The 9,512-nt window shown below is 40.2% G+C and overlaps 1 pseudogene; it reads left to right on the forward strand.

Annotated features, from left to right (window-relative positions):
* The first annotated feature begins 9,110 nt into the window (after positions 1–9,110).
* LOC121988003 lies at positions 9,111–9,218 on the forward strand (annotated as a pseudogene).
* Positions 9,219–9,512: the final 294 nt, after the last annotated feature.

The following is a 9,512-nucleotide window of genomic DNA, read 5'->3' on the forward strand; positions in this document are numbered from 1 at the left end:
ATGTAATCTTGGGCAGATAATCTCAAGGCTGAAAAAGTAGGAAAATCAATATCTAATTCATCTAGCCCACCCGGTCTAGGATGTCTGAAGAAATACTCATAAATAGAGTCAGATGTGACATCAAAAGGTGAAGGTAAGGGGTCTGATAAGTCAGGATATATCGAAAAGACATTTCCGGAACACCTCCGGCAACCTAGATAGTCAAAGAAGGTTGAGAAACTGAAATAAAGAGTCCGCTTAGCAACTTTTGTTTTATAACTTACATCATTAGTTTGATGAAGATTGTTATAAAACTCAGATACTAAATCATAATTGATATCTCGTTCTAAATAGACAAGTGTATCAAGTTTGTAGTAGGCAATGATTTCTGACACAGTTGGATAAAATTCGTCCATGAATTTTCGATCCACAGACCTACAAGGGAGTAATTTAAAGGTTCTTTGTCTAAAGGCTTCCTCAAACTGGTGGTTTGGAAATCTCCCGGAGACAGATGGTTGAGGTCGGGAGGGAGCCTTAGACTTCGACTTCTCAGGTGACTTAGACTTAGAGGTTCCTTCACCCACTAGTTTCTTCCTAAGGGTTAACAATGTGATACAATGGGGCAAGTAAGTGAGCACCGGAGCCACCAACACAAAAAGCACAGATACGGTGAGAAATGAAACTGAAATGCCAAGGTGAGTAGTTCTAGGGAAGTATGGAGTTACCTTGGTGCCATTGAAGTGTCTTTTGGCTAGGGCTTTGGCTAGGGCTTCGGCGGGCAAAGAGAAGAAGAGAGTGGAGGTGTAGGAAAGAGTCGGCTAGGGCTTCTGCGTGAAAGGGGAAAAGAAAGGATCGGGAAGATTTAAGGGAGATGGGTGTACAGGTGTTGAAATGATCGGACGGCTGTCCGATCAGGAGACATCAGGAGCCTCCTGATCGGTCCCTGGACCGATCCGGGAACCTCCTGATCGGTCTGTAGACCGATCAGAAGATGATCAGTAGGATTCCTGCGTCCAAAATGAACCTGATCGGTCCCTGGACCGATCCAGGAACCTCCTGATCGGTCTGTAGACCGATCAGTGTCTGATACTGAAATTTCTCCAGTAATTTTAGTAATTGAGGTGTTCGATAGTTCGTATAAGTTACTCCAGTGAAACTTCCAAATCCAGTACCTAGACTCTGAAGAATCTACCAGCATAGCTATTCCCTAAAGGTTATGGTCTGAAATTGTTCATAGCCCGAAAGTTTCAGACATTTAGAAAAACAAACAACTCAAGGCTTGAAAATCGAAATTTTCGACCTTGTTATGTTCAGTTTCAAGTTTGTCAAAATGTAACCAAATTGCTTTCATTCTTTCAAGGACTTGTCTTAGTTTTAGTCAAAATCATGAAAAGTATCGTTCAAAGGTATCAAACAGTCCATCAACCAAAGTTACATAATTTCTAGGTAAAAGTCCAACCAAGTTTCCTTGGTTGGAATATATGAGTAAGATCTAGGAACCAAATACACATGAATTATGTAATGGTCTTCCCCATACTCAATTTATGTCTCTTCAACCTAATTATTCAAGGGATGCATGATACATTTTGAATAATTCGGCTGATCCTAGCATCTCACCTCATTTCTAGCAAACAAAAATAATTTGTTAAACCTTATAGTTTGTGTGAGATGTCCCCAAGTTGCCCAAATTAATTTCCCAATTTCTTTTGCTGTTTTAATTGTCTTTATTGATCATGATGGGTCCCAATGGCTTATTGAGCCAAACACATTCCCAATTCTCTCCTCAAATGACTAAATTCATTTTCCGGAAGAGGTTTGGTGAAAATATCGGTTAGGTTTGACTTTGACTCAACATATGTGAGTGCAATGTCTCCCCTAGCTACGTGATCTCTAATGAAGTGATGACGCACTTCAATATGTTTGGTCCTTGAATGAAGGACTGGATTTTTTGTTAGGTTTATTGTGCTGATGTTGTCACACAACACTTGCACTCCCTTATACGAAAACTCATAATCTTCTAGGGTGTGTATCATCCACAACAATTGTGATACACTCTCTCCCATGGCAATGTATTCAGCCTCGGTTGTGGAGAGAGCAACGCAATGTCGCTTCCGACTTGACCAACTAACCAATGATGACCCTAAAAATTGGCAACCCCCACTAGTGCTTTTCCGATCCAATTTGCACCCAGCATAATCGGAGTCGGTATAACCTATCAAGTCAAAAGACTCCATACGAGGATACCATAGACCTACTCTAATTGTGCCCTTAAGGTATCTCAGGATTCTCTTAACTACAATCAAATGAGATTTCTTGGCACAGACTTGATATCTAGCGCACATGCCTACAGCAAAAAGTATGTCCGGTCGACTAGCTGTGAGATATAGAAGACTACCGATCATGCTTCTATATTGCGTTAGATCAACTGGTTTTCCATTCTCATCATTGTCAAGGCGAGTGTTCGTCGCCATTGGAGTGGATACTTCCTTAGAGTCACTCATTTTGAATTTCTTGAGCATCTCTTGAGTGTACTTCGTCTGATGGACATAAATGTTATCTCGAGTTTGTTTGATTTCAAGTCCAAGGAAGAATGTCAATTCTCCCACCAGACTCATCTCAAACTCACTTTCCATGTGAGTGATAAATTCATTCAAGTAGCCCTTGTTATTTGAGCCACAAATTATATCATCGACATACACCTGGGCTACAAATATGTTTTCACCATCTCTACGCAGAAATAGTGTTGGGTCTATTTGACCTCTTACAAAACCCTTTTCTAGTAAGTAAGTTGACAACCTTTCGTACCAAGCTCGAGGTGCTTGTTTAAGCCCATAAAGAGCTTTCTTGAGCTTGTACACGTGGTTTGGAACTTCGGTATTCACAAACCCCGGTGGTTGTTCAACATAGACCTCTTCTTTAATAAAACCATTTAAGAAGGCTGATTTAACGCCCATTTGATAGAGCTTGAAGCCTCTATGTGCAGCAAAAGCTAGCATTAAACGAATGGACTCTAATTGAGCTACGGGAGCATAAGTCTCATCATAATCGAGGCCTTCGACTTGACAATAGCCCTTGGCTACAAGTCTTGCCTTGTTTCTTACGACTTCTCCCTTTTGGTTTAACTTATTTTTGAAGACCCATTTGGTTCCAATAATGGTGGTCTTCTTAGGTTTAGGAACTAAGTCTCACACTTGGCTCCTTTCAAATTGACCTAACTTATCTTGCATAGCTATGATCCAATCAGGATCGTGCAATGTCTCATCAACTAATTTTGGTTCGATTTCTGAGATCAAGGCGACCTCATTAGACTCATTTCTAAAGAATGATCTAGTCCGAACCCCTTGTTGAATGTCTCCCACAATCTGGTCTTGGGGATGACTAGAGGCTATCCTAGATTGCCTTGGTGTTGGCAGTGTCTCATGAGTGGTCTCACTAGACACAGGCAAGGGCTCAGTATCAGGTAAAAGATCAGACTGAGCCCTCTCTTGCCTTTGCTCATCATCATCGGAGTCAATTTCGACTCTTTCTATGTTTTGATCATTTAAACTTAGATTTCTAAGTTCAAATTGAATTTCTCCTACATCCCTTGATTGATCATTTGATTTAGGAATTTCTTCAAATGCTACATCCGAGGACTCTTCAATCAATTTAGTCCTATTGTTGTAGACTCGATAGGCTTTGCTGGTGAGAGAGTACCCGACTAGTATCCCTTCGTCAGCCTTAGCCGTGAACTTTCCAAGATGATCCTTGGTGTTCAAGATAAACACCTTACAACCAAACACCCTAAGATGTTTAATTGTAGGGGGTTTCCCAAACCAGAGTTCATGGGGAGTCTTTCCTAAAAACCTATGTATCAAGACTTGGTTTTGCACATAGCAAGCGGTATTTACCGCTTCAGCCCATAAGTAGCTCGGTAGTGAGTACTCATTGAGCATGCTTCGTGCAGCCTCTTGCAAGACTCGGTTCTTTCTCTCCACAACCCCATTTTGTTGTGGGGTCCTTGGAGTAGATAACTCATGCCTATATCCTTTTTCTTGACAAAATTCTAAAAATCTATGGTTTTGAAATTCTCCACCATGATCACTTCTAATTGTTTTAATTGTTGTTGATTTTTCATTTTCAGTTCTTTTACAAAAGGAAACAAAAACATCTATGGTTTGATCCTTATTTTTCAAAAAGAAAGTCCATGTATATCTAGTAAAATCATCAATGATCACTAAGCAGTATCTACTCCCATTCAATGAAATAACATTACTGCAATCAAACAAATCCATATGCAATAAATCTAAAGCAGTAGATGTACTTACAGCGCTTTTACCTTTATGAGCCGCTTTTGTTTGCTTACCCTTTTGACATGCATCACATAATTTTGTCTTTTGATACTTGATGCTTGGTAAGTCTCGCACTAATCCTTTGTTGGCCAGCTTTCGAATATTTTTCATGTTCACATGGACCAACCTCCTATGCCACAGCCATGATTCTTCTTCTTTTGACATGAAACACTTAGCAGAGGCATTAGTAGCACTTTTAAAAGATACTTGATAAATGTTGTCTACCCTTGTGTCTACTAGTACCGTGTCAAGTGTGTCAATGTGTTTGACCAGACATTGACTTGAATGAAACTCAATTGTGTAACCTGTATCACACAATTGGTTGACACTTAGGAGATTAAAAGCCATCCCCTTGACTAGAAGGACATTTTTGATTTGGAGACATTCGGATATGTGAATATCTCCAACTCCTATCACCTTAAGACTACCATTATTACCAAAGGACACATTACCTCTATTTTTGTTTTGAAGGGTAGTAAAGAGTGACTTGTCCCCGGTCATGTGCTTGGAGCATCCACTATTAATAAACCAAGTTGATAGATGCTCCCCCTTGACAAATGCCTACAAGACACGAAAGATAGATGTTTTAGGTACCCAAATCTTGGGACCTAATGCATCTACAATGAAAGACCTAGAAACCCATGCCTTGGTCACACCCTTCCTAGTCTCATGAACCCTAGAAGCATGTGATCTATGAAATTGAGTTCTAGACACTAAGGAAATGAAACTAGACTCCTTAGGTTGATATCCTAACCCAGCCTTGTTGTAGACCGCCCTTTGGGCATTTAGAATCATATCTAAGGTCTTAGAGCTAGTTGAGAATTTCTCAAGCATTTTCTTGAGTTTCTCAACTTCACTCTTTAGGGCTTTGTTTTCATCTTCAAGAAGCTCTTGATGTAGGTCATCAACCTCATCTTCCCTAAGAGTCTTCAAGTGTTCTACTTCATCTTTTAATGATTTAATTTCTATTTTTGATTTCTTAAGCAAAGTAGATAAATGTGCAATAGTTTTATAGCATTTTTCTAAGTGAGGAGAAGTTACCTCTTCATCATCCGAAGATGATGAAGCCGCGGCTGATGTATCACTTCCGGAGTCCGATTCCTCCCTTGCCATGAGCGCTAATTGACGAATGCTTTTCTCTTTCTCTTCCTCCGATGAGCTTGATGAGGATTCATCCCAAGAAGCTTTGGGAGCTTTCTTCTTCTTGGCTCTTTCCTCCTTCTTCTTGAGTTTCGGACACTCGCTCCGATAGTGTCCTTTCTTGCTACACTCATAACACGTAACATTAGTCTTATCAATATTTTGATTAATAGACTTACCTTTCCCTTTGTATCTCCGGCTTCTTCTCATGATTCTCCTTACGAAGTTGGCCATCTCGCTTGATGATGATTCTCCTTCATCATCGGACTCGGAAGAGGATGAGGATGTAGGAATCTCTTTCTCCTTCTTCTTTTCTTTCTTCCTTCTTCCATCCTTGCTCTTTTCTCCTGCAACTAAGGCAATACATTTCTCTTTTTGACCCTTGTTAGCAAGTTCATGAAGTTCCATTTCACAAAAGAATTCATCTAACTTAACAATTGAAAGGTCTTTGGAGACCTTGTAGGCATCTACCATAAATGACCACAAGGCATTCCTCGGAAAGGCTTTGAGAGCGTACCTTATGAGATCGCGATTTTCTACGCGTTCATCTACGGAATGAAGACCATTGATGATCTCTTTGAACCTTCCGTGTAGTTCACTTACCGTTTCGTTCTCCTTCATGGTGAGATTTTGTAGTTGGTTTAGGAACAAGACTCTCTTGGCGATCCGAGAGTCTCGGGTTCCTTCTTGGAGCTCGATGAGCTTGTTCCACAAATCCTTAGCACTCACAAATGGACCTACCTTGACAAGTTGATCTTTGGCTATCCCACATTATAGGGTGACCACTGCCTTGGCATCGGTTTGTCCTTTGCGAGTTTGCTCGGCGGACCACCTTGACGATTCTAGTTCCTTACCTTCTTCGTCCTTTGGAGGTGTGAATCCTTCCTTGACCGAGAACCACATGGAGATGTCGGTCTTGAGATAGTACTCCATACGGCTCTTCCAATATTGGAAGTCTGCTCCGTCGAAGTAGGGTGGACGATTGGTGCTAAAACCTTCCTTCATAGCCATCTTCTTGCTCTTTCGGGTGTTACTCCGGATGAAGAGAACCTGACTCTGATACCACTTGTTAGGACCTCCGGATGACTAGAGAGGGGGGGTGTGAATAGCCTCCTTTAAAACCTCAATCAATTTCCTCACAAGAGTTTGTTAGCACAGCGGAAATAAGAAAAATGAAAACTGATGCAAGGAAAAGGGACAAACCACCACTAACAAAACGATGTACGAGGTTCGGGGATAACTTGCCCCTACTCCTCGGCGTGTCCGTAAGGTGGACGATCCCTTGATCTTTCGGTATATCACACCCCGAACAAAATCCGGCTAAGTATTTCTCCTTCTCGGTGGAGTAACCTCTCCACAAAGTCACAGAGATGATTTGAAATGAAGCACAAGACTTACAGAGATTTGTGGCTGAAAGAATGAACAAATGAACTTACAGCCACGATGAAAGCAACGCGCAAAGACAGAAGGATTCCTCAGCCAAGAGCTCAACAACACAGCACACTTGCTTCGGTCGACAAAGAGTTTTTCCAGAACTTTTCGTTACCAAAACCTCTCTTCTTCCTTCTTCTTATCCCTCTGCTTTCTCACTGTCTTCAGCCAAAGCCGAATCGCTGTCACCTGTATCGTATCACTGCAACCAACTCAGGCGTCGCCAATCACTCTTCCTCCTCATCTGATTCTCTGAACTCACACCAATACCATCCATGGTCTTCACTGGTGTCTCTGAGCTCGAACCAATGAGCAAGAGTCAAGCTGTTGCCAACTGATCGCAGCCAGTGAACGTTACGCTCGAATTGCACCACTTGCAGTGAAACACAGCACAAAGGGCATTTGTTCGTATTCTTCTGATGGAGCTTAATTTGAAATTAAGCACTGGCACGACACCTGCAACCTGTAACTCAAAAATCTCACAGCAGATGATTTGATCAGGTGAATCAGAAATCGCAGAGAAACAGCAGAAAACAAACGACATTGTTGTGGATCGGTCAACAGACTGATCTATAGCCTTCTGGACCGATCAGGACACACCCTGATCGGTCTGGGATTATGCTGATCGGTCCACAGACCGATCAGCCTATGAGTGGATCGGTCCACAGACCGATCCCCCTATGGTTCTGAGTCTTCGTCGCTTGTTACTGATCGGTCACTAGACCGATCAGATAACCCACAGAAATCTTCTGTGTGGTTACTGATCGGTCCACCGACCGATCAGATACCTAAGGTATTGACAGACCGATCCAGACAACCAGAGTATCACTGGATCGGTCTGTTGACCGATCCAATGCCTCTGTTGGGTTTTAGAGCTTCCCAGCCCTAAACCCTAACGTCTTCCTGGTCCAGAGAACGAGCTACCGAGCCCTCTCCGACTTCCACATCCGGTCCAGAGACTGAGCTACCGAGCCCTCTCTGACCTAGTCCGGAGAACGAGCTACCGAGCCCTCTCCGACTTCCACATTCGGTCCAGAGACTGAGCTACCGAGCCCTCTCTGACCTAGTCCGAAGAATGAGCTACCGAGCCCTCTCCGACTTCCACATCCGGTCCAGAGACTGAGCTACCGAGCCCTCTCTGACCTAGTCTAGAGAACAAGCTACCGAGCCCTCTCCGACTTAGTCCGGAGAACGAGCTGCCGAGCTCTCTCCGACTTCGCGTGCCAAGTATCCGTGCTTGGACTTTTCCTCTCCACATGATCAACCTTGATCATTAATCAGTCTGAGTTTAATTAATATCTGATACAAACTTAAATCAGTGTCAACATCAAAACAACAGCCAGGTCAGACTGTATCAACAATGACGAAGTTGAAGATTTTGATACTAAATGAACAAATACGACAGGAACGGGAAATGGAAGTGAGTGTCAATGTAAAAAATAAAAATGTAAAAGAACTACGTGAGCTTTGATTCCTCTATACCCTAAGTGGATACGTAAGCAACTTAAATAAGTGCAAGCCCTCTTTTTACAATAAATTTTAATTTTTAGTTTTTTTAACATAATAATCTTAATTATGGTGAACCGTGATGAACCATGAACCAAACTGTGAACAAGCGGTTCCGAACCGTGAACCGTAACTGTCTTGTGCGGTTAAGGTTAAGGGTCGACTTGCTTGGAGTTGTCGAACCGACAATTCTGAACCGTCGAACCGTCGTTTTCGAACCGTGACCAAGTCTACTTAAACTAGTTGAGTCCAATTAAATATTATATTATTCAAACTTATTTGATAAAATAATCAAATCGAGCCAAATCAAATCTAAAATGAATTAAGATGTTAAAATAATTATTCGAGTTTGACTTGATTTTTTTTTATGAGTTTGAGCTTGATTTATTCAAATATTATCAAGCTTTCAATTTAAATTTATCTAATTATTTAATTTTTTTTACATTGTAAGTTTATTTGGTTGGTTATTTAGCTTGATGATATAAGTTTATTTATTAATTTTGTAACTTTATTTGTTTTATTTGATATAATATAGTTTCATAAATATTATTTAGTAATGTTGTTTAGATATATATATATATATTCACACTAAAAATAATTTTAAGTGTTATTAGTAATTTTATTTGATTATTTTTATATAAAAAATATTTACAATCATAGTTATCTTTAGTTGTACATTTTAGGATTGACAATACCGTAAATGGAGAAGCTTTTATAAAAAGTATATTTTTCTCAACCTTTTGACTTAAGATCAAGTGTAGTATCTGTTCTTATCAGTTTAATATCTGATATAAAAAATTAAATTAATTTATACGGGCTGACATACTCTTACTAAGTCTAATTTATAAGTATGATACACTACTAAATATTAATTATATATATATATATATATATATATATATATATATATATATATATATATATATATATATATTCAAATTTATTTCGATCCGTTGTTACTAATTGATCACTTCTAAGTTTCAACTAAAATAAAATAATTAAAAAAATGGTGGGGCTTAAAGAAATCTCTTTAGCAGAAGAAAAGGAGGGTGATGTCTCTTCAAGCACATTCTTTGCCCTAATCATTCTCTTGCCACTGCAGGACAAATAATAATTTGACAACAC

The sequence above is a fragment of the Zingiber officinale genome, chromosome 5B (assembly GCF_018446385.1).
Source record: "Zingiber officinale cultivar Zhangliang chromosome 5B, Zo_v1.1, whole genome shotgun sequence".
Lineage (NCBI taxonomy): Eukaryota > Viridiplantae > Streptophyta > Magnoliopsida > Zingiberales > Zingiberaceae > Zingiber > Zingiber officinale.